At 37.3% G+C, this 12,170-nt stretch overlaps 1 long non-coding RNA gene across 3 annotated transcripts in view; it reads right to left on the bottom strand.

Annotated features, from left to right (window-relative positions):
• Nucleotides 1–12,170, bottom strand: part of LOC148651621 (uncharacterized) — a 37,542-nt gene that overhangs the window by 13,284 nt on the left and 12,088 nt on the right. Inside the window, exon 2 of one of the 3 annotated variants that reach the window (XR_015925788.1) lies at nt 9,860–9,975. This is a non-coding gene — a long non-coding RNA (uncharacterized LOC148651621). Of the gene's footprint in view, nt 1–9,859; nt 10,527–12,170 lie in introns of those variants that run through there. The other 2 variants (XR_015925787.1, XR_015925786.1) reach the window with 2 other exon arrangements.

Below are 12,170 nucleotides of genomic sequence, written 5' to 3'. Positions count from 1 at the left end.
CCAAAGTGATCCCCCACTTTAATATGTATAGTTATTCTGTGCCCTTTGAAACCGAGAGGATAAAGGATTTGGGGGTGTTTTTAGATTAATACTGTTTGTGTTGGAGATGATGATGTAAATATACTGCACCACTGCAACAAAGGAGATAATCAGTGAGTCTGACCTTTATTCAATATTTTATCGTAGTTTATTTCTCCTCTATGAATGTTTGTGTATAGCGAACAATTAAAGTTCCACATGACTGCAAAGGTGAAAGTTAAAACAGAAGTGAATTCTAGTTATGTAATAACATAATCCTGGCATTATTTGAACAGTGGGCCCCTCTCAATGAGTTCAGCAAACATTTTATACTCATCTAAGAAATGAATGTATGCAGAAAAGCTTTTATGTATTTCAAATTGTAATAAGAATATCATGCATATCATTGAAATTGTATTAATTTAACTACTCCTTTGATGTAGTACGTGTCTTACATTCGCACTCTTTCCCTGTGTTTGTTATCTGTGATATGGTGTGCAGTCTGACTGGTCAGTCAGATTTCTTCCATTGACTGGGGTGCTGCTGTAAAGTAATGTGGGTTCTTTTAATATGAAAGATGAAGTATAATTTAACTTAGTTTATTAAAATTTGTCAATTGTAAATAAACATTTTAATAACACATATAAACAATTAAATGCCTGTCAGGGTGTAGAAATCCTATATCACCCCTGTGATGAAACCATAAATAATGTGGTGTGCAGAGAGAGTTTTATTAGTGCCTAGTGCTCTTAACTAATAATAAATCGTGCTGTATAGTGCCCGATATAAAAAGATGGTACTTTGAGAAAATTATGATTTATTCAGAAAACTGACTACATCACATTATGAGCTGACATCCATGAAGAATATTTCTATTTTTGCATTACCCTTTCTTAAGCATTTGTGTAGTGTGGCTCATGATACAGACGCCACATGCTTTCAAGAGACTGTTGTCTTTAGACATTCAAGGCATGGCTGATCATGGCCAGACACAAATCTGTCTGGTTCTCACTGTCGGTGAAATGGTCTAATTTAATTTCTCCTTCCCACAGTTTTGTGACTTATTTGCACATCACAAAAATGGTTTTATTGTTTTGGATAATTGCTGATCTTAATGCAAATATTAAACAAAGGCGATATTAGGAGTATTTCATCACTACATTGACTGCGTAAGAAAATGGGACTTAGAAGTTGGGCCTCATGTGTAGGTAAACATACATCAATAGCAAACCAAATATCTCAGTCAATCAAAACGCAACAGGGAATGAGCATTACAGCAAATTAAGATTTAGCATTCTCTTTAAAAACAACGGCGTGTCAAAAAATCGCAGATGGAGGGAGATAGACCTGAACCAAGCGATAACAGGCCAATAGATCTTACTCTTATTATATGTAAGGGCTTGGAAATGATAATTGCAGCTAAAGAAGAGGATCGTCCAGACAGAAAGATAGTTCTAGGTGAGAGTCAGCATGGCTTTGGGAAAGGTGAGCCTTTCTTTACTAACTTGTTGGAATTATTTGATGGAGCAGCAACAGTAATAGACATCCATGTACTGTAGCTAACAGTAAGATATAAGTTGAGGTTCAGTTGGATTTTGATAAAAGCTCCTTGCGAAAGATCAATTCTCAGTTGTATTATCGGTAAGTCGCCTGGAGCCTGTCCGAAGTCCACTGGGTTGAGAACAGTCTGCATCCCCAGCCTGCTGTGCCACAGCTGCTGTGACTGCTTGCGCTGAGCAAGACACAGTCGGGTGGCTCGAGCCCGCAGTGCCAGCCAGGAAGCAGCCTGAACTGGTAGTGCAAGGGAATCCTGGGTTCTCAGGCAAACAGCGTGACCTGCCCAGTCTGTCCAGATCTGCTGGAAGCGGTGGGTAGATACTAGCGATTGATTGTCTGTGGAGGTGCTGTGCATCAGACAAACTCAGACAAGACAAACGAGTTCGAAATACTTGGGAAAGTCTTCCTCTTATCCTCTCTCTGTAGGACCAAGTGACAATCAAGCGCATTAAAATATTTTATTATTTTCATTATGATGTTCTTGCTCTCTTTAATTCACCAGTTTTTTCTGGTACTTTCAGCTGTATGTTTAATCAGGCATGCAATGTGTACACTTTAGATGTTGTTTTCACCTCAGTGGAAATGCAAACCATCACCTAGAATGCTAGTTTACTAGACTCTTGGACGTGTATGTTAATGAATGCATTCCCCTAAAACTCAAACCAAGCCCAGTACTAACACTAGGTTCCTGTTAGATCTTTACAAAATGATATCTTTTAAAAGTATAATCCAAGAAGTGCCGAGGGATTCTGTTTTAATTAAGTTACTTTAGAATGATTTGGGTGTTGTGTATGTAAGTGTGGCATGGAGTGCCTGTTTTTGAAGACTGCTCATATATAACCTCCTGTGAGGCGCAGACTGGGCAGCTAGGCCCAATGTTTGCATAAAACCTGCCAAATGTTCAGTGACAATTAGCCCTTTCAGAGTCATCAAGTAGAGTTATAAAGGGTATTAAAATAGTCTCCAGTTACCAAACAAGAAGGTTCATACTGAAAAGTATTAATTTATTTTAATTATTCAAACTTCTTTAAACACAAGCACAAGGCACAAAAAAAAACAGATCGAAAAACATTTTAATTGGTCGTTTTTTCAGTTTCCCATTTTTAAGACTGAAGTGAAATGCGCTCATCCTTCTTGTAGCTTTTTATCTCTCTCTGTCTGCAGCCGGGCAGCCCAGCAGGGGGGAATCCAATTACACCACTAATTAAAAAGAAACTTCGGCAAACAGTTAATTGGTTTACTAGCAATGGAAGATGGAGGGATTTTCAGCCAGGGATTTTCTTTCCTAATGTTTTGTGTACTGAAGGTAGTCTAATTTCTCCCACAGCTGCTGTAACACATTCATTTAGACCCGTGGCAATAAGAAAGACACAGCTTCAAAACCATATTTCATATAACAATCAAACTCGGCTTGTGGATTTCTCCCTGGTTTGCCTGCCTCTTGCCAAGAACTACACTTTATGCTCTGCGACGCATTGCTGTGTGTTTATTTTCTTTCCTTCAGTTAAATTCAGGCCAGTGGAAAGCAGGTTGTGTAGAGGGCTCGTGACATTTGGGCCATTTGTGCCCCAGTCTGGGGACAGCTCCCCACTGTTATCTTGCCGACCTCAAAGGGAGCTTGTGCAATCTGACCTCCTGGGGGTCCGGCTGAGAGCCCCCTCCACCCCCACACCCCTCCCCTTCCCCCTCCTTTCTCTGCTGCAGAAGCAAGGCTGTCTAAAGTCAACACTGCTTGTGGGAAAAGGCCAGAAAACCAATAAAACAAAGCTCATCTGCTTTTCTCAGCTGCATCTTGTCAAATAATAAATTGTACCAGCACTGAAGTGAAGCAGGTAGCCTTTTTCAGTGCCTGAAGGTGGTCTCCAGAGCTTCAACTAATTGCATTTTTCATAAGGTTGAATCACAGGCCTAAGTGACTATTTATAAATGTCCTAATTTTTTACACTGTCTGTTTCAGGAAGATGAAGCCCATCACTTTTGGCTTGATTGCTGCTTTTGAGCAAAGAAGAACTAGTAAAATGTTGCTTCTTTGTTTTAAAAATAATCCAAAAGCATGTGTCCTGTGCATGCAGGCTATATCCCAGATTGTTGTGACCCTTGCCAGGAACAATTGGTTTTGTGATAAAGGAAGGATATCATATGCAGAGCGTTTGAACATCAGATCTTACTAGTGCATTGTATGATTTTTGCCCATCATCGCTTGATTTAATGTTTATTTTTTAACTATATATTCTAACAGAGATGCAGCACTGTGGCACAGTGGTTAGCATTGCGGCCTTGCAGTGCATGCTGGAGCCCATGGTGTATTGTGTGTGTGTGCGTGCGTGCGTGCGTATTTTGTGTGCCCTGTGATGAACTGACTTAACATCCAGGATGTTTCCTGACTTGCGTCCGTTGCTTGCTGGGATAGGCTCCAGTACTGCTTTTCAGGAAGCACCCTCAAGGAGTTTCTCCACACTTTTTTTCTACCTAAATCTTTTAGCATTTGTTTTGCCACTTCTACAGTGTGCAGTTTTCCTCCCATGTTGGGTCATCTAAAAACCACCTGTTTCAGAGTGGATTGTGGATCCACAGCCACAATAGGTGATACAGTACATAAGATAAGATCCAATACCCGTTTGTCTGTATCCTGTTGCTTTACAGGATAGATTCCAGTGACCCTGCGACTGGAGTGACCTGAAGCGCCTGCTCGGTCAAAAAATAACTACCAGCACCTTCATGAACTTCATGAACTCTGAATTAGACGAAGCAGTTAGAAAATGGATTGATGGATGCTCTAAACAGTATATATATGCTGTGTACATGGGCTTTAGATAGAGTGCATTGAGTTGTCAAGGTTAATTTCCAGGTATGGATGTTTTGCCACAGGAACTTTTGCAAAAGCTAATTTTGCAACCCATGGTCCAAGTTCCAACAACAGGGCCTCAAAGATAAACTTTAAACTCTCAGCTTTGAAGACAAGGGTATTCAAAAACAGAACTTAAGTTTTTTTTTTTATTTGTTTTTCCTGTATCTAAAACTTCCCTTTGCGAGACTAGAGCACAGATGTCTGTGGTGCTTAATTTTCTCACCAGTATTGGAGGACGTAGGGGATACAGATGAACAGGATCTAATTAATTCATGTGAAAAACTAGGATTGTGATGGCCTAGATAAATAGAAAAAATAGCATCCTAAATAAGTATAAATGCCGTGGGCATGACAAAGTTAGTTTTTTTTTTTTAAAGTTATTTTTAATTTTTATTTTATTATTTATTATTTATAACTGCCACACCACCTCGTTGTTTTTTAAAAATATGGAAAATACTGAGTATGATTGTGATTCAGTATATTCAAACCATCTAGTTTTTCAAAAGGGACAAAAACAAAGTGTATCCTCTTCTCCTGATTACGGGGGAGTTTCAGAATAAATCCATCCTCAGCCATAACTTTAAAGCCTAAATCAAAAACAAGCATCATCTGGCATTCACAACTTTTCATGTACAAACGATCCATACGCGTCCATTAAAAAAATCCTATTAAGGAAAGAGCACAACCGTCCAATATTTGTTTTTCAGACGTCTATTAAAGACAGCTTGTTTATATTACGATTTTCTGACCAATGTTGTATGAAGCAGGTCATTCAGTGCCCATAAACTAATTACAACAGAACACAAATCACATTTAAAACCAGGTTTAAAGGCCAATCCATCAAATCACTTTTGCCACTGTCACCAAAGCTCTTTAATCTCTACCTTTGAGCACATGCAGGTAGGTGAAGGCAGTATACAATATGCAGCCCGGCGAGCTCCTGCTGTTTTTAATCAATAACATTATAATGTCTGTTACTGGTAATTCTGACTGTAATCTGCTTTCATTCCGCACGCCACCCTGGGATTAAATTACGCTCCTCCAAATGCAGTCCGTCTGCATGTGTTGACTCACCGAGGGCCCTGAGAGCCGAGATAAACGGCACACGGACACGATTTCTCATTGAGGAGAGAGATTCTGGAGAGCCTGCTGGGATTAGTGTTTCATCTAAAAATTAGGGTGATTAAATTGATTCATCAGCCTGTCAATGCAATGTGAGGTGAGTACAAAGAGTGGCTGAGTGGCTGAGGACATCGGGAGAGCAGCGGGCATGAAACAGAGCACATATACAGTATATAGTATCTGCCGGTCTACCTGTATGTGTGCATGAATAAGGTTGGTTCAAGGACATCACATGGTGGAAAATAAAAGGAAAATCATTTAATTAAAAAAAAAACTAAAATCCTTGTGCAGTAACCATTTTATGTATTCAACCTAGAGTATTGTATGTTTCCCATTCCAGTTATTCAAAATGCCATTCACTAGTATTACTAAATTTCCATATTTTCTCCCCATTTCTTTTATCAAGTTCTTTTTGGCATTTTGTATTGGAATCATACATGTCAGCTGCTCTGTCTTTTTGCTGAAAATGTGAAACCTCTGCTGCTTGAATGTTGATCTGCCTCTTTCACTGCATCACGATATCAAAGGTCCCCCGTTCCGTCGGCGAAAGCATCTTTTCCAAACTGCTGAGATTTTGAGAATGTTTCAGGTGTTCACATATAATTGAAAAGAGGATCGGAGATTACGATAAACAGCATATACGATTACTGTACTCAAAGACAGTAAACATGCAAACGTGTGTGAGGACATTGGCTCAAATGTTATTTGTTCCACTGTTACAATGTAGAACAATAAGGTGTTGAGCTAATGCACCTGTATACAGTATGCAAGCTAATGCAGCTGCAGCATGTTACATCTTATAAAACATTTCTGAAGTGTTGTTTCTAACTTTGAGGAGTGTCGTCACACACAGCGTTGCAGATTTGCAGTGGTAACTGCTTCGAATGTTTGGTGCAGGAGCAGCTGTGCATTTTGACACCGTGTTGAAAGCAACAAAGTCAATGCGGTCGGATGTGCTATGAAAGAAATTAACATAACTAGGGATCTTGATCCGTGTTTCTCTTGTCTTCGTAATACCTGGTAATGGCCATAATGGTGAGGTTTCACGTTGCTAAAAGGTCTGTGATTGGATCCACAGAAATATGTAAGGATCTGTGAAACTGGTAGAGTTATTATTGCTTTTTAAAGGTTGCACATCTCTCACTCTCAGAAAGTGCAATTCACACCGATTCCGTTGTTGTGTAATGTATTGTAACGTAAGGGGCTGCAATAGTATAGACACCCTCTGAATCTTAGTGATGCCTCATACGCTGAAGCAGCACTGCTCAGTTTTTCCATCTACCACATGGTTCCAGTAAAAGAGATAGCACCACCACTGCTACACTTTCTGTCAGATGCCCTTTTCACAATGGAAAAACCATGAGTGTGATTATTAGCATTCTGTCACGACATAAAACTATTGGCAAAAATGTCAGCTCTTAGAAATGCCCTTTCAGTTAGTAGCAAAAGGATGTGACTTTTCTCTGCAGCAGCCTCCTGCCTTCGCTTTCACAATTTCATCACAACATGTAAAGAGAAACTGCGACCAGCCGGGTTCTCTGCTGGTATAAATACAACCAGGCCAAGAACAAGACTCCCCCAGAAAGGGGAAACGTTAAAAGCTACGTTTTCTAAGTTGACTCCATCTCATTGACGACATCGTCCCACCCACTGCAAAACCCAATTCTAGATCTTAATGACATCGCACAAATATAGTGAAGAGATGACAATCATGGCAGCGAACCACAGGCATGCTCAGAACAGAGCAGTGGGAAGGAGGGACGTGTTGTGTTGTTTTAACTCATGACGCTTGAACCTTCGATTTCGGGGAGCCTGGATGCAGCTACAGCAGAGATTACAAGTGAAATGAGCTTGGCTGTTTTAAATGAGGTTTTGAGGTGTCGGTCCACATCAAAGATGGGGCAAAGGATTTACAACGCTGTGACATCAAAGGACAGTCAAACTGGAGTCGGGCAAGGAGTCCGGAGACAGGGACTGCCCTGTCTTGAACCAGCGGTCATTTTGTGGACACGTGCGCAGAGCGTGACTCCAGTGGTAAAATGGATCCTGTTGCTTTCCAGTGGTGAACCTGAGCTGCACCAGTCCTGTCACTCTCATGCCTCCGTGAATAAGAGAAACTGAGAGCACACACGAAGAGTCAGACACGGCTGAAACCACACTGTGCATGAAAGGTGCATTTTAATAACTTACACATGAAAGTGGGTTCCGAATATTGTGTGCATTATAACTAACATTGCATGAACATACAATAATAAATATGCATGTATATTTCTCTGTTCTGTAAGGATTCAGACAATAAAACCAGAAAATAGCTACAAAAACATTCTTACAATCCCTAGAGTTAGCAGGTTTATATCGATGGATACATTGCAGGCTATTATTTTAAAAAGTGAAATTATATAGCGTTCTGCTATACAGAATACACGTCTTTTGAGGTTCAGCTCACGGAGATTCAGAATGCAACATACCGAATGTACAGTATGAAATGAATCTGCCACACCCAAAGACACAACCTGAGGGAAGGGATACTGTGGACTAGAAAACCCAGACAGTGCTGTCTAAAAAGCCAATGAATAAAATTGACAAATTAGCTTCATTTATAAATAAAAAAATGCTTTATCTACATTGCCCCATTCAAGTTTGTACAACATTCTGAAGCTAAAGAAATGATATACCAAGAACCTATGCATTATCCTGTTATTGAGTTATTTTCAGTTATGTTATTGTCTCTTTCAGTTATTTATTGTCTATGTATTGTATATTATACTGTAATTCATTCTTAAAACATGCACTTTAAGAATTAGTCATTCTATTTTACAATGTGAGAGTACAGAACCATTTTAAATCAATATAGTAAAGAAGCAGATGTTCATTAAATGCATACTTTTCATGTGTTATGGATGCCTTTTAAGGAAAAATCTTTGATTTTACTATATGGTATTTTCCCAAACTATTTAACAAATTTACAACACATATATCAACAGTATTTACACAGTAAATGCAGAATATAGAAAAATAGTTATTTCTGCTCATTGCATAAACTGAAAGATATCAGAAAAAAAACATAATTTCAGTAAGAAAATAATGTAGAATTACATTGTAAAGATGTATTTTCAATTTTTAGCAATGACTCCAATGATAAATGTTGCATGTACTTTATGTTATTCTTGGTTTAAGATTAACACCTAACATGAGCCTCTTCTAATAATTTAGCCTTAAACATTTTAAACCACACTTCCATTAAAAATACTAAACCTACAAAAAGATAAATTAGATTAACTCAAATAATATACAGTTGCTTTCAGAATAAACTGCACCCTCTAATGTTTTAAATTACTTAGGCATCAACATTATATTATTTTGTTACAATTTGCATTTCTCTTCAGGTTTAATGACATTAACATGGAAAACATTTATGTATAAGTTTGAGGTTTAGGCTTTTAATTATTAGGTTTTAATTAACAGTTTGAAGGCATTATAATTATCGAATGATCTTCAGTTGGATTAATTTAAGATGAAAACAATTTTGAAACATATCTATGACAAAATTGATAATTCCTTCACTGTTGTTTCAAAGCGAATTCTATCTACAATCTTCAAATTACTCATAGCTCACAAGATTTAGTAAATCGCAGCAATTAAATTTTAACTCCAGTTTTCTGCAAGTAGGGCCTAAATGACTAAAGCTCACTTGTGTATTTCATACTTGTGTAGAAACACAATATAAATAGAACTTTAGATGGAGAACAAATAATGTCAAAGGAAACTGTCTACTGCCAATCTCTTTTTTTTCCAAATCTAACTCGATAGATCAGAAACAGCTGTAATACAACAAAACAATAGTGAATTAATGCTTAATATTAATTATTGCATAATGATTTAATCATTGGTGCTCAACTTTTAATGGTGCTACTATTTTAATGCTTTAAGAATATATTTCCCTATATATTATTTCATATAAGAGGTACTGTTGTTGGTAACCCCAGCACTGAAAAAAAATTAAATCCATTTTGAAATAGTATTTATATTCTACAGCGAAACACTGCAAATATAAAATGCAACTGCATTTCTTTGCACTACAAATAATGATCTGTAGTCCAGGCAGCTAAGCATTATAGAGCCATATTAAAAAACGAGAGAGACAAGCTTTTGTGAAGTTGCACATGAAATATAAGTGTTCTTTTTTAAATTACTTTTCAATAATGCATGCATAGTTTTTACTGTATACTATCCAAAAGGCTATTGTTAGCAATTTTTTAAATATCTGATTAGGGCCCATATAAATACATATGTCAATAAAAAATTGTTTTGTACCTGCTTGCACCAGTTTCAGGATTGCAATGTTCATCAATACTCTCAGTTGGCTCGGGTTCAACATTGGTCCAAAGTTGCATGAGGCAGTTCTGGCTGTCAATATCAGAAACGGGTCACTGTTGATAAAACGTAGGTAATGAAAGTGAAAGCTCTCTGATGGGGTCTCGGGTTTTAAGCTGTTTTTGTGTACATGAATATCCCATGTCATCCTTCACCATACCCATTTAGGGAAGTTTTTATCGGCTGTCTTAGAAGAAAGCAGTAACCCAAGCACATTTTTTAATCTGAGCCCATTTCCTTTGTTGCCAAAAATCTTCTTTTGTTCGAGTCCTTAAGAAGAGAAATTGTGGATGTCCTCTGGTTGTGTTTTCAGAAATAAAAGCACAATTCAGACCCGTCTTCCTTTCAGGAATTGTGGAGAGAAGAGTTCTGTTTCTTGTCTCCGTGATATTTGTGAACCAAAATGCACAGAAGATGCAGCTTTTCTTTTCAAATTCTGTGGACCTGAGTTCTTTGATGCCCCCCAACTGTGCACAGTGTGGTGTTTGAACTAGGGTAGTAGGACGCTGATTTTAAAAAACAGAAAAGTGTTGCTCTAGATACAGTGATTAAGAACCAATATTAACCCCATAATCTTATTTTCTAAACGGTGTGATTCACATTATATAACAAAATAGATTGTCTTAGCGCCCTTTTATTTGTGAGAACACCAACCAGAAAGTTATCTGTACATATGTGACAAAATAGACATAATGACTTTAACAACAACAGCTTCCATGTGTGTATACGTTAATAATATATTATTATGTTACATATAATATAAGGCTACATAGAATGTTTCCATCTGATAGTATAATTACAATATTTTATATTTATAGAGATATCCAGGTAATAAAAGGAATGCATTTTTATGCCCCCTTCTTTTCGACTGACAAGATATCAACAATAAAAGCACGATGGTCCTTATTGTTCAGACATTTGTGAAAAATGGAGCAGTAAAAAAGTCAGTAAAAGTGCTTTTGATAATCCGCTTCTCAAAGCCCGATTTTACATTTGGACAGTATTTATTCATGCAACACTATTCTATAAACACATTTACATTTTGTTTTTTTCATAGTTTACTATTTTTGGTGTTTTGTAACAAGAAATTCTAGAACAAAGTAAAGCATGTATTGGCAAACACTAAAAATGGTAGGTCATCTTTTTTTTCATTTTAGTCTTTTAGACAACGTCGTACATTCAGTCCTTCATTGTTAGGCTGAAATTGCTTGTAAAATCAAACTAAAAGTAAAATATTTAATAGTTCATTTGATAATTATAACTATCTAAAAATAACAACAGAATAGCAGTGACTTCAATGACTGTAAATGAAATTAATTCTGTTTACTAAACCTGAACCTTACAAATAGCTTTAAATTTAGACAATCTTGCTTTAAAAATGTACTGAACTAAACCATGTCCAGTGAAAAAAGTGATGTCATTTATGTATTTTATTCAAACAAAATCTATTGGAGGAAAAGGATGAAAGCACAGTATTATACTGTATAAAAACACATTTTGTTATTTTTCAGAAGAAAGTTAAAATGTTTTGTTAAATTAGTTTTTAATGAAAAGAAGCAATCAGTGTTTCATCCAAACACATATATGCAACTAAACAGGCACTCTGTATTAAAACCATATCAGTTTAGCAGAAGGGGTTTCATTGAAGCATCCTGACATAGAATTACAATCTTATAAAAGACAAAAACCAACAACTACATTGATGTTTTGGTGTTTCATTCTGTGTGAAATACTAAAGCACACGAGTCCTAGTGAGAGGCTAAACCAATAAGTATATAATACATATTGTGGAAACCTAATGTTATGCAAATTGGTTTTCTGAGGTGATGGTGAGGGGGGTTATTTTCTGGCTGTAGCATCGATAACCTCCATTACCAGAGGATTAGGCAAATGTTGATGTTCTGTTCTCCTTGGAAACTGGTCTCCAGCATCTGCCTAATCCTGTGATCACTTATTGTGTGTCGGGAATTTTATTCTTCTGGCTCTTTTAATTCACAGGCGGTGCAGCTCTGCTGTTAGTGCATTTAGCTTCATGACTAAAACTCTTTTTTTCTTTCTTTTTTGTTTCTTCCTTCCTCCTACAGCCTCTGTCACCAACCAAGATAGTTATTTCACCCTCCTCTGACACTGTCGCACATGTCCAGTAATTTCACTTTATGAATTAACACCCATCGCCTTGGCCTGATCCCTTGTGTGCATATATTTGACAGTCCTCTTTGTACTTTCAATTAGGTACAATCTGACACTGGCT

Source organism: Lepisosteus platostomus, chromosome 12 (assembly GCF_059453375.1).
Source record: "Lepisosteus platostomus isolate fLepPlt1 chromosome 12, fLepPlt1.hap1, whole genome shotgun sequence".
Classification (NCBI taxonomy): domain Eukaryota; kingdom Metazoa; phylum Chordata; class Actinopteri; order Semionotiformes; family Lepisosteidae; genus Lepisosteus; species Lepisosteus platostomus.
Note: the sequence above shows the minus strand (reverse complement) of the source record. Positions and strands in the feature narration are given on the sequence as shown.